The sequence below is a fragment of the Xyrauchen texanus genome, chromosome 6, assembly GCF_025860055.1.
Source record: "Xyrauchen texanus isolate HMW12.3.18 chromosome 6, RBS_HiC_50CHRs, whole genome shotgun sequence".
In the NCBI taxonomy this organism is placed as follows: domain Eukaryota; kingdom Metazoa; phylum Chordata; class Actinopteri; order Cypriniformes; family Catostomidae; genus Xyrauchen; species Xyrauchen texanus.
In genome coordinates this window covers 18,686,070-18,708,034 of record NC_068281.1, presented here as the reverse complement: position 1 = coordinate 18,708,034, position 21,965 = coordinate 18,686,070, and the positions used below count along the sequence as shown (strand labels likewise).

Sequence of the window (21,965 nt, the reverse complement as noted above, 5' to 3'; positions counted from 1 at the left end):
TTCTAGATAACTGTTAACATGTCGATCTTACGTAAAGAAGTCTCATGTTTCATCTTCACAAGGGAGATTAAGAGTAATTGTAAAAATACATTTCTATTTTTGTCTGAATTCATGTACTGTACAAATTGGCAGGATTTTATACATTTATAAGAATTTTACTGTCAAAGCATTATATTGTAGTCATTTTGAAATACTGTTAAAATGTGCCTTATTGTACTTTTCAGTATCCACAGTTTTTCTGAGCAATCCCGGGGCAGCACAATGATGATTCTAATTGTCTGTTTTCTGTTTCTTGTGATGAGATGTAATGTAAATCTACCAAAACAAGCAATCCAAATGGAGAACAACAACCATTTTTTTTTTTAAATGTAAAAATGAATTTCAAGCTCAACTTGTGCTGTTGTTGGCTGTCATAACAATTCAAAGTAGTTAATGATATCAACGTAACTAACCTCGGACCATTGCTTCATGTCTTCTACACACAGGGTTGAGCCACTGTCAATAAAAAAACTGTCATATAGCAGCATGGATAGCTGAGCGAGTAAAAGATGCTGACTACCACCTTTGGAGTCGCGAGTTTGAATCATGCTGAGAGACTCCAGCCAGGTCTCCTAAGCAACCAAATTGGCCTGGTTGCTAGGGAGGGTAGAGTCACATGGGGTAACCTCCACGTGGTCGCTATAATGTGGTTCGCTCTTGGTGGGTCGCGTGGTGAGTTGTGCGTGGATGACGGGGAAAATAGTGTGACGCCTCGACATGCACTATATCTCTACAGTAACGTGCTCAACAAGCCACATGATTAGATGCATGGATTGACCGTCTCCGACATTGAGGCAACTGAGATTAATCCCCCACCACCCGGATGGAGGCGAGTCACTATGCCATCATGAGAACTTTGGGAATTGGGCATTCCAAATTGGGGAGAAAAAGGGAGAAATCGAAAAAAATAACATACATGTCATATCGAATCTGTGAAGTATCAACACTATACAGCCAGTACGTACACTAATACAGTACCTGCTAAGAATACACGCTAACGGGAGTGAAAAGACTGAAGACTGGAATTTGAAAACAGTCGAATCGTAGAACACTTCCACATTCAGGAAAAAGGTGAATAGAAATATTATGCATTCACACCGATATGAACAGTCAGCATAAAAACTCAAGGTTACTGTTACGTACTCGTACGTATTCAAAGTGTTGCAATATGGAAATGTGGGGTTGTTGTTGTTGTTGTGGTGCGTGTGCTTCAGGTGTTCGTTGGTTCAATCTACCATCTTCATGAAGGACGATGACGTTTCGGTTCAACTTATCCAATCACATCTCACCATTTCATTCAAATACCCGTGATCACTTCCATGTCGACAGCTTTTTTTTCTCACTTTGGCATACTTGTTTGACTCGCTGTCACTGACAGTCTGTGTCTGTCTGTGTGTGTGTGTGTGTGTGTGTGTGTGTGTGTGTGTGTGTGTGTGTGTGTGTGTGTATGTGTGAGCGTGTATTTATCACTTTGTGGGGACCAAATGTCCCCATAAGGATAGTAAAACCCGAAATTTTTGACCTTGTGGGGACATTTTGTCGGTCCCCATGAGGAAAACAGCTTATAAATCATACTAAATTATGTTTTATTGAAAATGTAAAAATGCAGAAAGTTTTCTGTGAGGGTTAGGTTTAGGGGTAGGGTTAGGTTTAGGGGATAGAATATAAAGTTTGTACAGTATAAAAACCATTATGTCTATGGAAAGTCCCCATAAAACATGGAAACACAACATGTGTGTGTGTGTGTGTGTGTGTGTGTGTGTGTGTGTGTGTGTGTGTGTGTGTGTGTGTGTGTGTGTGTGTGTGTGTGTGTGTTTTGTGTGTGTGTGTGTGTGTGTGTGTGTGTGTGTGTGTGTGTGTGTCTATTGTTTGTTCAATCTATTCTCAAATGGTGTTAGTGTTCTGTCATTTTACTGTTCGTCCCGATCAATTAACACGGAGCGTGTGAGTCTGGGAAGGAGGGAGCAGGTTAGTAGGTCGCGCGATATACACTTTGCACTATTTAGGATGTTTTGAATGTTAGAAACACTAGTTTAGGAGAGTGCCCATCTTGTAAGTTTTGTTATAATAGTTAGCGTAGTTTTGGTTAGAGCGTCTTGACGCCGAAGACTTTTCTACATTTTATGTTTGGTAGTTAGTTTAGTTGAATTAACCTTTAGCTAGTTTGTTCTGTTTTATTGATTTGTTTGAGTTGGCATCTCTCGTGCCTTCCCACCTTGGGTTTTTGTTTGTGTTTTAGTATGTTTATTGATCTAATTTATTGTTTGTATATATTGTAAATATTATTTTCTTCACTCATCTATCATGGCATTGTGGATTAATAAATCCTTTCGAGATGAGTTTTGAGATAGATTTCTTTTTCTTGCTCTGTCCACACACACACACACACACACACACACACACTTTTTAAAAGTGTTATTCCCTTATTCCCTAGACAACATAAAAAGGGACGTAACAGTTACAATCAACAAATATAATTTATTATAAAAAAGTAAAAACTGAAAATGTCCTAAGCACCAGCAAAGTACTGTGTACGTCACACTACTAGAGTTGATGTTTAAATATAAAGAGGTTACTTTAATGAACACAACTGATTATTCTGATTCTACAGATGTCATTTAATTGTAATAAAATGTTGTATTACTACTATAAAAGTTATAAATATTTTATTACAGTGTGCCAAAGGAGCACAATAAGATAAAAATCACATGCCATCAGCCTTGCCATTGAGGAAAGTATCCATTTACAAAGTTTCATAATAGTTCAAATGATGAGACAAGAAGAGGGACATTCAGGTTTGCAAAGCACACAGATTCATTGCAGCTGTGGACCCTCCACAGTTATATAATAAGCGTTTAGGCGGCTTGCGTGTGACTAGATCATCTTCTCTTCATCTTCTCACGCTCAAAGAGAGCAGTGACAGATGGCTTTTTGTTAGATATATATATTTTGTGACCTTAAGCCAAACTTTCTGTCATAAAGAGGTAAAAGACTGTCACAACTATGCATAGCTGAACCCTCAAATGTAATTGATTTGTTGCTTTTTCCCTGCTCGAAGCATGATGGCAATTAACCTGCTGTCGAGGCAAGTGGGTTGTGGTATATTGTGTGTGCGGTTTAACAAGATAAAAGTGGATCCAGAAACAACCATTTTTCAATTACTGTAAACAAACCGAGTCAAGTTGTAAGTCACTTCCCCTCAAGTTTCCACAGCTGAGCTAACAAAGCTAAGTCCACATTAATCCAGATAAATTTGAAAACTGCATTTTCACATTCGAAACACTCACTGTTCAAACTGCTGTTTACATTTGAAAAATGTTTTACACACAGAAAGTCCTAAAATACTTAAATCCCCTTACTGTACATGTGAAAACAACATAAGAAGCATGGCCCTGCATCATTTCCATGTATGGTTTGAAACACAGTTTTCTGTGTTTTCAACTGTTTTGACCGCAATTCCGCATGAACTTCCCGTCGCCTTTGAAGGAATCTAAAGTAAATGTTGTACATAGTAACATTTGTCTTTACAACGCTCTCAAAAGTAAACAGCAGGCACAACAACACCACTTGTGTGTCGCCATCTTGACTGTTTTGGGTTGGATGGATCAAATGACTCTGTCCCATGACAACAAATACATCGTTGTTTTAAGATTTCTCAATTTTTCCAGGCACACTTCAACGCAAAGACAACATATTGAAATTTATCCAATTAGGAGAGTGTTTTCGAAAAGCTCAGTTTTCACTAGACAAAAACGCTGTCTCAGTGGGGACGGAAGTGCTAAAACTAGAGAACAATATGTGCTTTCCAATGAAAACATATCAGTGTGGTCAAAGTAACCAACGGTGCAAAGAGAATTTTAACAACCAAAAATGTCTCAATATTAAAACAAATCCTTGTAGTTTTAATATTCAACAATATATCATTTGTATAATTTGAAACCTAACAAACCTATGTATGTTTTGCTCAAAGCATGCTTGTGCTTCCTTTCTTTAAAATAAATGCCACTTGGTTTGTTATTTTGTTATATAAAGGCAATACATTCATGAATTTTTAAATGTATCATGGGTGCACGAATGGTTTCTGGAGACAATGGGATAATAAGAAAACAAGGCAAATGTGTGAACAATTGGAACAAGATGAGACCAAAGACAAGTTGCTTCAAATGAAAAATACAAAGGAAACAGGACAGAACATAATAATCCAATTTAGCGACTCACTAATTAATTCCAACAATACATGACATCTTTAATGAAACTGAAAACATTTAACTTCTTATCAGGACTTTCTAGAAATGTTATGCTTTAAAACTAAATCTAAACAATAAATAAATAAAAAAAATAATAAAATTATCATGATGCAACAGAGCATAATAAGATTTTACAGAAAACAAATTGATGTAATTTTAGGTATGAAATTGATAAAGTCCTAGAGAATAATGTAGAAATAATAATAATAAAAATTAAAATCCCTGTGTAATTTAATGATTTAACATGGTGTATTTTTTCATGGTGTAAACTAATGACACAAAGGAATGAAGCTGCATAGTTTTCTATGCTCTGTACAAAATACCAGGACAAGCGACATTCAGGGTACACAAACGCTGAGGCCTGTGTAGTGTTACAGTTAGTTTCTTGGTTACTTGCTCTGAAATTCCAGTTGTATTGTGAGAAGAGTTAGCAAGCATCCCAGCCTAAATAAAAGATTTAAAAATGATCTCTAACTATTTTGGGGATTGGACTTTTTTGAATGGCCATTCTGAATCTTTTCCAATATTTCTAATATTGTTGGATTAAACCATATTTTTTAGAAAGATTTGATTACCCTCAAAATCTGTAAAACCAACAAAATTAAAATAAATAATAAAAACATTGTGGTAACAATTAAATAAAGCATTTACTTCCCACAATCATGTAGATGGTAAGACCAAAGAAAGTTAAATTAGTGAAACACATAATCATGAATGGTAAGCAATTTAAAGGTTTCACCCAGGAATGATATACTTATGGAAAGATATGGGCCATGTCAGAAAGCTGAAAAATGTTTCCTGCGCAGCCTTAGTTGCCTTAGATCAAGGATCTTCAATAGGGGTCCCCCGATTATTGTTTGATCACAAATGTATTTATTACAAACACATGAACATAATAAGGTAAACAAAAATACAATCAATAAGCTAAATTCAACCAATAATAATACTTTTATTAGGAAAAAAATCATGCTAAATTTTAAACATTAATAGTACTTACACATCCAACAAGGGGTGGCATAAGGATTTTTGGGCCCCCTAATAATTTTGCACTCTGGACCGCAACCTGTACAACATTTTTTAAAATCATTTTTATTCATTTAAAGTTATCAATAATAATAACCGCACATTTAAAAATTGCACATTTAATAAGAGACACTGAAAAACTAATTTGAGAAAAATAATGCATTTATTTGAAATAACTATACAACAAAATAATGTAATTTTAGTGAGTTGGGACTTTGCTTCTAATGGAAATATTGAATGTTTTATGTTTTATATATTGATTCAACACTAGAATGCATATATGGGTCAAAAAAGACTAGCATTTCAAGTATATTTATTATATGAAGTGGTCTTTTGCCACTCTTTCTTATTATGCTACAGCACTGATGTGAAAAATGTGTATCATATGACAATTGACAATAAGTCTAAGTGGACGTATTTCTGGGGAAACGTGGATGCTAAGGGAAGCCCTATAATAAGAAAACTGTTAAATACACACACATACACAAAATAGGAGGTAATTAGAGACACTCCAATCTAGAGCACAACACCACTTATGCACATCCTCAGTGATGTGCTTAAGTGTAAACAGAGTGCTTCAAATGTGCATACATTTAAGATTATTGTGGTTTTTCTTTTGCATCCGTTTATTAAAGCAATCCATTGTAATGTCAGACACCCCAACATAAAGAATTGGCAACAGACTCTAAATACTGTCCACAACACCTTACAAATAAACCTTTGGACTATGCATAATAACGTAAACATTGCTCATAGCAGGAAATTTAAAGTCCGGTCATGACAAAATTGACATTTATTGTTGAATATGGGGAAACTGTACAAAAGCTTTAAACAATTTTTTTTAAGATTTAAGACACAACTTTTTTAATTTACTCGCTGATAGTAACAACATGCAATGCATCATTCTCTGTCAGCACACTTAAACATTACAAAAATTGGCATCTTTAAGTCATCACTATAAAATCAACACAGCTAAAAATATGAAACTTTCTAGTTTGTTGTTGGATGGCTAATGGAGCATCCTGTCCCATTTGTAGAATATGTGTCTTTATAGGACTTCTGTCTGTATGTTTTACATCCGTCATCTTCATTTGACGGATATGAGTCTGGTAAATCGAATTCCTGTGCTATATTTTGGAATTTGTGTGTTTAAGCTTTAGTTTCATGTTCAGTTCTCGACACCTGGTGTCATGAAAGCACCACACGGCCACCGTCCGTAACCATAGCACCAGCTCCGGTACCCACAAAGGCACAAGAGTTTTCCCATGTAGGCTTACAACATTTTTATAACCGTGGATTCTAAATTTTTACAGTTAAATTAACCATGATATTTTTTGTAAATATAATTGTGTCATCCCTTAATTCAATGCATACTCTTAAATATTTATACACTGTATCATATCAAACATTCAGAAAAAGCATTAGGGTTAATGTTTCATAAAACATTTACCCTTTCAGAAAATTAAAATTCTTACCTGTCTGTTTTCTTCACCATGAAAAACAAATGACCATTTCTATGGACACCTTTAACATCTTCACTGACTCAACATATTACTCCTGTGATGTATTTCATGTTTTCATTCGAAAGTTGTGTGTGGGTTACAGACCTACAGACTGATATTGCACATTGTTAGCCAATGACTATCTTGGGTGTTTTATTCCTGCAGGGGATGCTTAATGCTTGAAAACCGAATCCTTCATGCATCTGCATTTAAATCTAAGAATGCTTTATATCCATTTGGAGATAATTTACACTGTATAGTTATTTTTAATAAAAACTGATAATTGCAAGGATTCATACCTGTGAATGAAAATCTCCCTCAGCATTATCTATAAAAGCATTTTTAAAAAATCCTCATCCAGTAATTATAAACGACTGAGTTCATGCATCCTGGCCAGCACTGAGAAAATAACAGGTACCACGTGACACCACTGTCTAGTTTGGCGATACCAACTCATACAACAATGAGGGCACTTCAGTTCCCTTTAGACTTCAGTCCACTTGACATTGCGTTACTAACGCATATGGGGAGTGCCTTCATACACGACCTATTTGAGGAGTGCCTTCATACATGACCTATTTGAAACCTCTCTACAATAACGCCAATATTCTAATATTAGCTATGGTGTTTGAGCCAGCCTGTTTTGGCGCGAAACTGACCGCTCGTTTCGGCGCAAACTGACCGCTATAAAACAGGTGCACAGACACCATTTCCTCAGAATTTCTTCCTTCAAGACAGCGATTACCTCTTGTCTTGAAGCCCTCTACCTTCGCTGTTGATTTACAATAGTCAGTGGACGGAATCTTCACGGCAGCGAGAAGAACATCACTCAGCTTCGCCGCTTGACGCTTCGCTGGTGAACGGACCTCAGCATCCTGATTCTCCGCAGCGCGTCAGCAGGTGTAGAGTATCCTTTTAAAGCAAAATTGTACTTGTGTGTATAAATGTAAGTTATATAAGTTATATAAATATAAATTTATATTTATATAACTTATATAGCCACTTACGTGTTCACATCTTTTTCAAGATGTTGTTCCGTAAGTGTTCTTTGTGCGAGAGACACATCCTGCCGTCAGACAAGCACGAGAGCTGCGTTTTCTGTCTGGGCCGCGCCCACGCAGAGTTAGCTCTCATGGAGACAGACTGTCCTCACTGTGAGGACATGTCTCAAGTCGCTTCGCTCACGAATCGCCCTCGTTCTGAGGGACGATTCAGCCTCTCGCGCCCTCCCACCCCCCTCTTCTGTGATTCCCGAGGGTTCACACGAGGAGGCACGGCGAGGCCGAGCAGGACGAACTTGAGGTGGATTTCGTGCCGGCACACGCCCCACGAGCCCCTCAATCTCCACGAAGCGCATATATCCCCCATACGCTATGTGCGAGATGAGCTCTGGCCCTCTGATGAGCGTGTGGCCTCGTCTCGTTTGGTGGATCTGACGCTAGGGATGATGACGATGTCATGTCTTTCGCCACATCAGGCAAATGGTCAGTGGATAATGCTGCCGCCCCTCCCCCAGCGAGGGCGAGGAACGTGCACACACCACTGACAGGGAGATGCTCCGCGTCCTTACAAGGGCAGTCGAAGAGCTTCACCCTGACTGGTCTCCCCCAGAGGAACCGTCTCGCCTTGATGAATGGTTCCAGCAGTGCGGGCGCCGTTAAACGGTAGCATCCCGCACATTTCTTCCCCGAAGTTCATAATGAAAACTATTCAAGTCCTGGCGCGCGACCTTATATGGCGCCCTCGCGCAGTGACGCCATCCTCTTTAATGTGGATCATTTCTTTGGGAAAGAAAACGGTTATGCCCAATTACCCCCTGTGGAGGAGGCGGTAGCGGCACACCTCTGCCCAGCGAGTAACATGTACATCCTTCCCAACAGTGTCGACAAACGTCCGCACTGGCGGGAAAAGCTTACTCAGCAGCAGAACAAGCTGGATCAGCACTCCACACAATGGAGGTGCTCCAGGGCAGAAATGAGTGATAAAGAAAAAGCCACTTTTTTAGATGCTCTTGTGTCTCCAGCCGGCCTTTTTGGCGGCTCTATGAATAAGTTTGCTGAGCGTTATGTCGCGATTCAGCAGCAGTCACAGGCTATGAGACACTTTATGCCCACATGGAGTATATCACAGCTGGTTCGCCCTCTCTCTGTTTCAAGTCAGCGTGCGACTAAAAGCCTCACAGGCACCTGCGTATCATTACGTGCAGCAAAGCGCTCCTGACGGGCAATAGCATTTGAAGCGAAAAGCAGAGCCCGCGATTCCCTCCGGGTCTGCTCCAAAAAAGGCTTGATTGGAGAGACACAAAACACTGTTCCCCATCTCCCCAATTTTGTTGGTCGGGAAAGGGATATTGTTATTCAAAATGTTGTTTCTGTGTCTTGCACTCAAATGAATGCAATAAGTGCAAAAAAGAATACAGCATTCGTTGCAAATGCACATTCTCAATAAAGAGCCCCCTTTTCCTATTCAAAGCACACACATTATGCGCAACCGCTTCCCTAGAGTGAGCGTCGCATCATATCATACAGTGAGCAAACCAAACTGCTCTCTGTCCCATTATGCGGATGCGTGGCCATCCCTAACGGGTATTTCAGAATGGGTGCAAAAACGATCGAACAAGGTTATACGATCCTTTTTTGCACACCGGCCACCCCGTTTCAACGGCGTTCTGTCTTCCATGGTTTCGTCCGATGACGTGCCAGTGTTACGAGCCGAAATACACCTCTCATCGTGAAAAACGCGATCGAGATTGTGCCAAATTGTCAAGCACAAAATGGTTTTACAGCCGTTATTTTCTTGTTCCAAAGAAAGACGGCGGGCTTCGGCCAATCCTGCATCTGAGACATTTTAATTGCGCATTTGTAAGTGCCTATTCAAAATGATTATTCAGAAAAGGATCTTATCGCATGTACGCCCACATGATTGTTTTGCGTTGATAGATCTGAAAGATGCGTACTATCTATCCAAATTGTAAGACATCACAGGATGTTTTTGAGCGTATCAATTCATAGTCCTGCCCTTCGGACATTCTTTGGCTTCTCGCACATTCACAAAGTGCATTGATGCGATTGTCGCCCCTCTGAGACTGAGCGGCATGCATCCTAAACTACCTCGACAATTGGCTGTTACTGCCGCAATCAGAGGTTTTTTTATGCCAGCACAGTTTTACTGCTTCAGCCATTTTACAGTGTCCATCTCAGTTAAAACTGGGGAGAACATTTCCACTGAAACTTGTTTCAGAAAGCACTGGGATTTGTGGCGGCGGCATCCGCCATCATTCCATTAGTTCTCTTACACATGAGACCTCTTGAGTGCTGGCTGAAGCGCCGTGTGGCGCAACGTGCTTAGCGCCAATGACGCATGCGCATCACTATATCCAGCCTCTGTTCAGCACCACGGACAGATCCTCTTGCATTTTACCAGCGAGGTGTCGTGCTGGGGCAAGTGTCACGAAGTGCCTAAAGCCATCGGCTGTATTCCTAGCCTTAAAGGCTTTCAGTCAGAAATATCAAACTGTCATGTCCTGGTTAGCTCAGACAACATGACAGTTGTGGCATATATAATTGTGGCAGAATTCAGGAGACTTCACCCTCAAACTGTATTGAGGATTTGGGAAATATCTGGCAAAGCAGAAATCAATCTATTTGCCTCAGTGGAGAATACTCACTGTCCCCTCTGGTACTCGAAGTCCCAAGTTGTCAGGCGAAAAGGGGTGACCACGGATGCTTCCAACACAGGTTGGGGGGCGGTGTGCAGTGGACACCCAACTTTTGGCACCTGGACAGGTGTGAGGAGGGCGTGGCACATCAACCGCTTAGAGCTATTGGCTGTAATTCTAGCCTTAAAGGCTTTCAGTCTGAAATAGTGAGCTGTCATGTCCTGGTTTGCTCAGTTAACATGACAGTTGTGGTAAATATATAAACAGCCAAGGCGGAATTCATTCACCGCCACTGTCGAGAATGACGCGTCACCCCCTCCTATGGAGCGAGCATCATCTCTCCCTGAGAGTGACATATGTCCCAGGCTGCCTGAATTACTGTGCACGTCTACTGTTACGCTAACGGGTGATACCGGGCGAATGGAGACTTTATCCTCAAACTATACTGAGGATTTGGGAAATATTCAGCAAAGCAGAAATCAATCTATTTGCCTAAGTGGAGAATGCCCACTATCCCCTCTGTTCTCCGAAGTCCCAAGCCCCGCTGGGAAGGGATGCAATGGCAAACAAATGGCTGGTGAAAAACAGATATGCGTTTCCTCCAGTATACCTGATCCACTCTGCCATATGCAAAGTTTGAGAGGACAAGGAAACGTTCTATTAGTTGCACCAAAATGGCCAACCAGCCATGGTTTCTGGAAATGATGGAGATGCTGTACAGCTCACCATAGGAAATACCACTGAGGAGGGATCTCCTCTCTCAGGCACACAATTTGGCATCCCCAGCCCTAGCTGTGGAACCTGCATGTGTGGCTCCTGAATGGAGCATAGTAAATGCACCAGAACTGACGTGTTCAGTCATAAACACCATTTTACAAGCCAGAGCACCGTCCACTAGACGCTTCTATGCACTAAAATGGAAGGTGTTCGCTGATTGGTGTCTCTCACACAGCAAGGACCCGGTAAACTGCCCCATTCATGAAATTGTAATATTTCTTCAAGAGCGATTAGATGCAGGACTCACCCCGTCAAAGCTCAAAGTGTATGTGACAACTAGATCTGCGTATCACGCACATGAAACCGGCGCCTCTATAGGCAAGTACGATTTAATCATAAAGTTCCTTAAAGGAGCAAGACGATTAAATCCATCTCGGCAGGCACAGTCCCGACTTGGGATTTAACTTTAGTCCTAAATGCTCGTGCAGGGCCCCCCCTTCGAGCCTTTGGACTCTGTTGATTTGCGTATGCTTTCTATTAAGACCACACTACTGCTGGCTCTGGACTCAGAAATTGGGTCGTTGACATACATGCATTATCAGTCGACAATTCATGTCTGGAGTTTGGCCTGGTCTTTCTAGAGCCACTGTCAAACCCAGGAAAGGCTATTTACCCAAGGTCCTGACCACACCCTTCAAAGCACAGGTGGTTCATCTCCAGGTCTTCTCCCCTCCTCCATTTAATTCAGATGAGGAAAAATCATTGCATTTGTTATGCCCTGTGCGGGCACTACATACATACGTTGAGCATAATAATAATAATAATAAATTTAATTTGTAATGCACTTTATATTTAAGCAAATCCCAAAGTGCTACATGATAAAAACAGGTAAGTGCTAAACATATAAACACATGGAGAGCATGAAGATAAAGTTCAATCATAAGCTCTCCTAAAAAGGTGGGTTTTAAGGCCACGTTTAAAAGCATCCACAGTCTGAGGTGTCCTCAGGTGGTCAGGGAGAGCATTCCACAATCTGAGAGAAGCAGAGCAGAAAGCCCGATCTCCCATTGTACGGAGCTTGGTCCTGGGAGGTTTCAGTAGATATGCTGAGGCAGATCGGAGGGCTCGTGTTGAGGTCTGTGGGGTTAGGAGTTCCTTGAGGTAGGAGGGGGCTTCACAATGAATGCATTGGTGGGTAAGGAGGAAGACCTTGTACTCAATCCTGAATGAGACAGGAAGCCAGTGGAGTGATTTAAGGATGGGGGTGATGTGGTCATGTTTGCGAACCATCAACAGGATCCTAGCAGCGCTGTTCTGGATGTACTGCAGGTTCTGAAGGCTTTTCTCAGGGATCCCGGTGAGGAGCGCATTGCAGTAGTACAGCCTGGAGGAGACAAAAGCGTGGACAAGCTTTTCCGCATCTGCCGGAGTGAGTGTGGGATGTAGTTTGGCGATGTTCCTCAGGTAGAAGAAGGAGGTCTTGCAGAGATGTTTGATATGAGCCTCAAAGGTCAGATGGGAGTCCATTTTAACACCCAGGTTGGTGACTGATGTTGAAAGTGGAATATTTTGACCAGAGAAGGTGATGCTGGTCATGTCAGATGACCGAATCTGATGTGGAGTGCCGACTAAGATGGCTTCAGTCTTGGAGCTGTTTAGCTGCAGAAAGTTTTGCTTCATCCACGCCCTTACCTCCTCCAGGCAAGTAGTCAGAGTGGATGATGGCATGGCAGCAGAGGGGATTGGGTTTGTCCTGAGGTAGAGCTGAGTGTCATCAGCATAGCAGTGGAATGAAATTCCATGCCGACTGATGACTTGGCCAAGGGGGAGCATGTAGAGAATAAACAGGGTGGGGCCGAGCACTGAGCCTTGAGGGACACCACAGGTTACGTTGTGTGTCAGGGATTTAGCCTCCCCAAGGCGACATGCTCAGTTCTCCCGGTGAGGTAGGATGAAAACCACTCAAGGACAGAGTCAGAAACTCCAATAGTGGAATTTAGACAGTGGAGGAGGATGTTGTGGTCCACAGTGTCGAATGCTGCAGTCAAGTCCAGGAGGATGAGAAGAGTTGGGGAGCCAGCATCCGCAGTCATCAGCAGGTCATTTGTGACCCTGACCAGGGCTGTTTCTGTGCTGTGGCCAGGGCGGAAACCAGAATGAAATTTTTCGAACAGATTGTTTTTTTTTAGATGGTCCTGGAGCTGTGCAGCAACTACTTTTTCCAGAACCTTGGAAAGGAAAGGAAGGTTGGAGATGGGCCTGTAGTTGGCAAAGACTGGTTCTGGGTCTAGGGTGGGTTTTTTGAGAAATGGCCTGATGACAGCGGTTTTCAGTGTTGATGGAACATGGCCAGCCTGGAGGGAGTGGTTAATGACCTTTGTGATGAGGGGACTTATGGCATGAAGGTTGGATTTTACCAGCGCTGTGGGGAAGGGGTCCAGGGCACAGGTGGATGGTTTCATCTTTTTGATGATGTCCTCAACCTCTCGCTGTGAGATGACCGAAAAACAGCAGAGAGGTTTGGACATCCCAGGCTGTGGGTTGGCAGTTGGGACAGGCAGTGTGGAAGAACTGGATAGCAGGGAACGGATGGTGTCTATTTTTTTTCTGAAAAAAGTGATGAAATTGTTGCACCTCTCTTCTGTGGCTTCTGAATGAGAGTGAGTTTGCGGTTTGAGGATGTTATGTATGGTAGAGAAAAGTTGCTTGGAATTGCCAGGGCTGGTGTTGATAATGTTGGAATTACTTGCCAGTGCAGACTGTCTGATCAGATCTTTATATGCTATGGAGGACGTGCAAAAGGTATGTCCTTCTCCAAGCAAAGACTTTCTTACCCTGGCTTATGAATCGCAGGTTCAGACTTGTCCAATTGGTGTTAAGCACACTCAAATAGAGGCATGGCCTCCTCCTGGGCATGGACGAATGGTGTGTCCTTACTAGAGCCCGAAGCCATTTGTTTTGAGAATAATGGCTGGCTGATGAAGTTATTGGCTGGCTAGCCGGCTCAGCCAAAACCTAAATGGCTGCTGCAGCCGCCAAACTTTTCATAGCAGCAAATGGCTGAAGCTGCCACTTCATGTCTACAGATGTCTATGTTATACTGATTTACTAGATCTCAATATTTCCAAGCAATGCATGGCTTATACTATATTTCTACAAAATGCAATACAATGTAATAAAGAAAACACCAGATTTTACTTTCACAACGTATGCACATATTTATTTTGTAGTCTGTATGCTACTCAACATTTTCAAATAGCCTAGAATGTGTTGTGTTTAGGCTAAATGTATGTAGGCTAAGTTGTATACAATAACTTGGCATTATCATGGATGAAGCTTATCATATTACACCTTGAAGGAGCAAGTGATGATCGTTTGCCATTGCAGTAATATCACGTTCAGTGCTATAAATCTCTCCGTTCCAGAATATTTGGTTCATAACATCAATCTTTGATTCAGGTGTTTAAGTGAGATCAAAATTACCTTGCTTGCTTATTTCCGCCATTTCACCTCAGTGCGAGAAAAAAATGCATCGCTTCTTCTGTACGGAAAACGAGCAATTTTAATTGGTCATCAATTCACTGTGAGTCTATGTATCGTAGCAACGAGCACAAGACTGTGCTGTTATGAATCCAGTGGGAAAATAGATCTTGTGTATTGTTTATACAGTATATTTCGTATGTCTCTATGTGATAGAATTATTATTTGATGCAAATAATTCTAGCCGGCTCAGCCAAACTTTATCAGATTGCGGCTCAATTTGGCTTACGAAATTATTGGCTGGCGGCGGCTGAAATTCTAAATGGCGCAAATGGCGGCGCCTGGCGGCAGCTTCGGGGTCTAGTCCTTACAAGACACATGTTTTGCAGCAGGATGGTCCTCACAAAACACGTTCGCAAGGTTGTACAACCTAGAAGTAACATCTCTATCTTCACAAGTCCTTGCTATTCATTGGCCATATATATATATATATATATATATATATATATATATATATATATATATATATATATATATATACTTATGCCCCTTTTAAGTACGGGCTCCACATCATTTACACAACCGCCTGCATTCAGGCTGTTATAATGCCATAAATCACAAGCACTTCATTATAAATAAACTCCCTTCCCGGCCGGGTTCATAAGGAGTAATTCATACTATATGGCTATAGCTCATATATTCATTATGAGTGCTCTCCTCCTGGCCATCATGAGGATCACTCACTGCGGCATACACATGTCGGTCGCCGTCCCATAAGACTGCGCCGCCATGTTTCCTCTCGAGGAAATTATGTTGTGTAGTGCGGCGTGATGGGATTCTGTTCCCCATATGCGTTAGTATATGTCAAGTGGACTGAAGTCGTAAGGGAACGTCTCGGTTACGTACGTAACCTCGGTTCCCTGAGACGAAGGGAACGAGACATTGCGAACGCTAGCTGCACCACAAGACTCAGAGTTCTTGAGGCACGAGCAATGTGTTCCTTGTTCTCAGTCCGAAATTCTGAGGAAATGGTGTCTGTGCACCTGTTTTATAGCGGTCAGTTCACGCCGAAACGAGCAGTCAGTTTTGCGCCAAAACAGGCTGGCTCAAACACCATAGCCAATATTAGAATATTGGCGTTATTGTAGAGAGGTTTCAAATAGGTTGTGTATGAAGGCGCTCCTCAAATAGGTCGTGTATGAAGGCACTCCCCATATGCGTTAGTAACGCAATGTCTCGTTCCCTTCATCTCAGGGAACCGAGGTTAATTACGTAACCGAGACGTTTTTTGGCTCAATATGACAGACTCACAGCCATGCAACTATGAGATATCTCATGCAAAATTATTTTCAGCTCTGATTAAAATATAGAAACAAGGACAGATGCATGATACAAATCACCCCCTTCACAGCATTGAGGCCCCCGTCTCCCCCAATTCTATGCCAGCGAGCCTAAACCTTTACTGTAAAATCTTTAATTAAATCTGCCTTTGTTATAATAAAACTGCCTTTGTTAAAATAAAACTAAGTACACTTCTTCCTCCCCTTTTATAGTTTTAACATTAATTTGTAACATTTCTGTGAACTAATACCTGTTTCCACAGTTACTACAGTAATGGCACACATTATGTTTTCTTGTCTTTTGCTTGTCAGCACTGTTTCATCAGAGCGAGGATGCAGAAGAGTCATGCTGCACTGTACAAATGGAAGCGCATTGGAACTTCAGGAATTTAGCGCTTAACAAGCACTTTTGGGAAATTACCACTGAAAGTCTTTAGGGGGATTCCACAGATTAGATCATCTTTTATTATCAAGCAAGAGCATTCTCCATTGTGAAGTGGCCATTTGCAACAAAATCACACAGGAAAAGTCTTGGGGGTTCTGCTGGGCCCCCTGTCTGTTCAGGGACCCTAGAATCACCCTAACCCCCATTACGGCACACCTGCATCCCCCTGCTGTCACGTCGATACATGAGATTGTTAATGTGAAGTGATCGTTAATGAAGACTGAGAGGACTACAGCTAGCAAACACAACAGATTAATAATTAATACTAATGAGCATAATAGAATATCTACGCCCGGAGCTCGAGACTCCAACTCTTCAGAAACAACTGGTGCAAATCCATATGTGGAGGCTAACACACCTGATGCAGCTGCAGCAGTAGCAGCTACAGTATGACCAAACACAAATGAGAGAAGTCCCGAAAATATTTTGAAAAGATATAAAGTTTGGATTTACCTTTAAGGACACAGTGGGCAAGTTCTGAAATTTTCAAAGTAATTGATACGTTTTTCAGAGAAAATAATATACCCTATGCAAAATGTGTTGTGTTGGTCACTCATGATGATGCAAGAAGATGGTCTGAAAAGTGGACTGATAACACTTAGCCCCACATGCACTGTGGACTCACTGAATGTTACACAGTGAGTCTCTCTTTGCCGAAGAAATGAGTGCAGAATTTGCAGATTTAATTTTACAGATATTCTGGATTCTGTTGTGAATGCTATTCATTTTATTAAGAGGAGTGCTTTGCAAACATATCTTTTTGCTTCTCAATGTGTGTTGCTGCAGAAGAACACAACACGCTACTTTATCATTTAGAAGTCCGTTGGCTTTTTTGTGGATCTGTATTGTTTTGCGTGTTTGTGTTTCACACAGCTCTTCGTGAGTTTCTACTTCATCGACGTGCACAGGGTAGATCTGGCTCACTAAACTGGCATATCTAGACATATTCTCTGAGCTGAACGGACTCAACAGTTCTGTGCTGGGCCGTAATACACATGCCATTCAGCTCTACGACCAGATGGATGGTTTCTAAAGAAATAAAAAGATGGAGAGAGCTGGTCAAGGAGGGATTTTTTTCCATGTTTCCATCAGTGTATGACTAGGGTTATTCTGCTGTGCTTTCGCATTTAATTCTAGCGCACTTGTAGGCACCCGAGAGGCAATTTGGAAAGTATTTTTTTGAAAGTCATGGCTTAGGGACAAGACATGGATACAGTTTCCTTTCAAAGACATCAGATGGCTAAAACAGTGACAGAGGAGGTTCGACTTAAGTACTGATATGAGTCATGACCTTTTATTCAACTCTGGATCTCTTGCTAGAAGCACTGTACTTCCCTAGCAGGCAGCAAAGGCCACGAGGAGCCTTTTGTGACAGAATATCTTCACAATGTGCATTTTCCTACTTCACCTACCTGAAAATTAAAACCGTTTAAGACTGCAGCCTGAGGCTTATATGATATTGTGCCAAACACCTCCATCTCCCCCAGAATAGACAGGCTTTGGGGAACTCACAAGGATCAGTCATCTCACTGAAGGAGTATCTAAAGTTCAGCTAAACGTTTACTTTTCCATCTTACAGTAAATTTAAAATGTACTGTATGACTCAGCAAAATCCATTAAAATAATTGTGATTGAAAGAATTGTAACTGTTAAATTATGATTTTGATTGCAACACAGTATGAAAAATATTTGTTATGATGCTTATATCTCCGTTATAGTAATGAAAATTGATGTACAAATAATGATGTACAATAACATGCACATAGTACTACTGTATTAACATATTATTATCATAATGTGCTACTATATGCATATCAGAGGCCAGGCTTAAAATTCAGCACTCAGTTTTAGACAATTTGTAACGGGTCCTTGCTCCATCTCTCTATTGCCTAATGAATCTTTGGCCTGAAAAACTATGAAGACCCCTGCCTTTTATATCCCAAAATCCTGTGTGCAATTCAGTGGTTAGTTGAAAAAATATAAATGGCATCCCTAGTGTCCATTTTTTTTTTTTTTTTTTAACTTAACAGTATGACTCCCATTCTACAACATAATCACACAGGAAATTGACATGTTGTTTTCAAAAGTTCATGTACCCTGAAATTAAGCCCATTCAGCTGAATTACTGACTAGGGACATGCATGGATAGCTGACAATCCGTTAACCGCATGACATGGCACTATTTGAATATCAAAATCACTATTCTGTTATTCTACACGTGCAATACAGGTCTGCATCACGACAAGCTCGACGAGTCCCAAAAACTGTCAGGTTTTTCGGCCGAGTTTGGGTCAGGTTTTCAAGTATAGGGCGAATAAGTGGCTGTTCAAACATGCTTTTGTGTGCATCTGCACAGTTTTTTAAATTTATTTTAATTATTTTATTTATAGATCAATGATACTGACTGATAAGCTGAATGGACGTCTTTGACTGTTGCACTGAATCTCACTTTTTCCTTTCAGCACCTCTTACAGGATCGGCTCATTTTTAGACACCGGGTAATGTTAAGAAGAGTAGCCTACTTTAAGTGACTGTTACACCAATGATTCCATTTCGTTTTTCACTTGTTTCAGCACTTGATAAATGGTAAGAAAGTGTTTTTCCCCTTTTGCTCTGGTGTGCATATTTAGCACAATAATTAGACGAGTTCAATGTCATTTGATTTTAAACCATTCAAAATTCAAAGCACCCCGAAGAGGCTATTTAACCGCAGCAGTGTGAAACCATACACGATAATATTTGCGTTTGTAAGCTTATTGATCATCGATTAATCATTTTCTGCACAAATGTGATCAGTAATCTTGCTAGCAGAGAGAGAAATGTCTATCAATACAGTCATCTGCCGCTATAGCTTGCGTCCTACATGTCACAACCTGTCAGCGACACTGAATTAAAAACAGACATGTATCCTTGATTTTCTTGCTAATCATGGACCATTTCTCTAGTTGAATATTACGTTTACTGCATAAACTGTGATAGTGTGTTAAAGTACAACATGACAACAAGCTATGTTAATCTGCTGGTCTCCCTGTATCATTCACGGCAACAATCATGTCAGTTTTATTCATTGAATTTTGTTAAAGAATACACAATTCAATATGTTGGAAATTTGTTATGAAATTGAAATGTGAAAATCTTAAAAATGGGCTAACATATTTTTACGAGTGAACACATTTACTTCTAGCACAACTGATTCGAAAGTTGAATTTTCGCTCTAAAATAAAAAAATTATTTCACTGATGGTTAAGTTTAGGTTTGGGATTTGGGTTATGGGAAGAGTTTAAAAAATGCATTCCTGTTGACTGTATTAGATAATTTTTTACCAAAAAGTGCTACTCTGGACGTTTCACCTGGAAACTGGAGCTCACACATGCCCACAGGTTCAACAACACTTCGAGAGTCACTGGGGCAGTGATTCAAAATATGATTCTAGATCATTTGACATGAATTTATGGTGCCATGCAGAGTACTTATGAACACTGCGCAAATTACGGGGGTCTAAGGGGTCCTCAGACCCCCTAAATGCAACAGGAGACCACCTGGTGAGGGGGGTTATTTTAAATCATGCAAGAAACTGAATCATGCATTATTTTGAATGGTGTAGTAATGAATATATTTAATTTGACATCAAAATATTTAATTCTGTTGTGCATTTTGGTCACTCGGGCACATCCGCATAAGGTGGGAAATATTAAGTACAGTAATTTGTACTCTTTTTTTTATTTTACGATGGAATTGAATCATCATCTAAGCTCACAAATGCAACATGGGGATAACCATGACCACTAGCGAAGTGGTAGGTCTTCTTGTGGATGCGGAAGTCTGTGTGTCCTGACAATTATATAATAATTTTTTTTTTTTTTTATCACAATGTATTGAATATAAATGTGTGCAAGTTTACAAAGAAGATTATAGAGGTGCAAGCAATAAACAATGGATAAACGAGTCGGTTTTTGTAAAGGTGCTGTAATAAAAGGGGAGCTCAAGATGACAGGGATCTTTCCTGTCATCTTTCCATTATTTTTCCCATAGGCATTGTTTTTACTTAATTCACTAGTAGCATCTTTTGGAAATACTTCAAAAATATATTGCATATCTACATGTAGGTCTTTAAAAATGTCTTTAATAAATGCACAATAACATATATTTAAAAATGAATTGTTGCCTGTGTTTTTTGTCTCATCAGGAACCAAACATTCACAACCCCCCCTCAACCCCAACCGCGCAAAATATGAATATGTATTCAGTTCAGTTTTCGCATATTTCTCTCATCACTGCAAATTCTTTGCTTATAGTGGAAGATTAAAAATTCCCATGCCAGTCAACTGCTGCTGAAAGCAGGCTACTACTTATACAGTATATTAGGCACTTCAGACTGGAAAATAATATATAGAACAAGGCTAGTACTGTGTCAAATCCTTTAACATCCTGCTGCAGTAGACTTTTTCTGCCACACATATTCATGGTACGTATGAGAGTCTAGGATTTAGTGATCTTTTGTAAGTCATTATGAAAAAAATCATAGTTTCCTTCAGGTGGTTTCAGTGGTGGGTGGTATATGTAATATATTTTTGGATACTCCAGCCTACTCAATCTTGGCCAAAACAGTCCATATAACTGTTTCACTGCCCTGCGGCAATAAAAGTAGTTGGAGAGAAAATACTGTGCAATGATGCAGGTTCTATTTGTCAGCGTGAACTTTGTCTGAAGCTTATTAATAGTTAATTGAACTATAAATTATTTTAAATTAACATTCATGTCAATGCAAAAAGATGAGGACCTCACTAAAGAGTGCTCAACTCACAGTTAAGCAAATAGGCTAAAACAAACTCTGTATCTCACTATAACAGTATGGAGCTACAATCCCAACACAAGCTTAAAGGAATAGTTCACCCAAATTATAATGATAATTTGATAATTCTAATAATTTACTCACCCTCAGGCCATCCAAGATCTGTCTGAGTTTCTTTCTTCATCAAAACAGAATTTAAGATTTTCAGGATTTCATTTCAGGCCTTCTCTTTCAAACAATGCAAGTGAATGTACTCCATTTTTTGAAGGTCCAAACTAAATATTTAGGGTGCATCAAAATAATCCACACGACTCCAGTCGACAAATAAAGTTCTTCTGAATCCAAACGATTGATTATTTTTAGAAACAAAATATACTGTTTACTAAGTTACTGAAAATACTTTTTAATTACAAATGTTCACTTCCGTACACCTCTGTGACGAGCGCTCATGAGAGGGATGAAGTAAGCTCGTTGGTAAGGTCACGTGTCTCAGAGGAGGAGGCAGGAAGCGCGTCATTGTTTACAAGTGGAGCACTGTACAAAAGATTAATTGTCTTTGTTGTAGATTTGTATTTGTATAAGTGTATTGTTTTCATCGCTGGCATATACATGATCATGAGCGATTGAATCTCTGGCTTATCACCCTGAACATTTGTAGTTAAAAAATACATAAGTATTGTTCTATTTCAAAGGAGAAGGCCTGAAATGAAATACTGAAAATC

General features: G+C 40.3%; 1 long non-coding RNA gene across 1 annotated transcript in view; it reads left to right on the top strand.

The window, feature by feature from the left end:
- LOC127645148 (uncharacterized) overlaps window positions 1-19,979 on the top strand; it is a 33,713-nt gene extending 13,734 nt beyond the window's left edge. Inside the window, exon 3 of the long non-coding RNA XR_007970763.1 lies at window positions 16,319-19,979. This is a non-coding gene — a long non-coding RNA (uncharacterized LOC127645148). The remainder of the gene's footprint in view (window positions 1-16,318) is intronic.
- The last annotated feature ends 1,986 nt before the right edge of the window (window positions 19,980-21,965 follow it).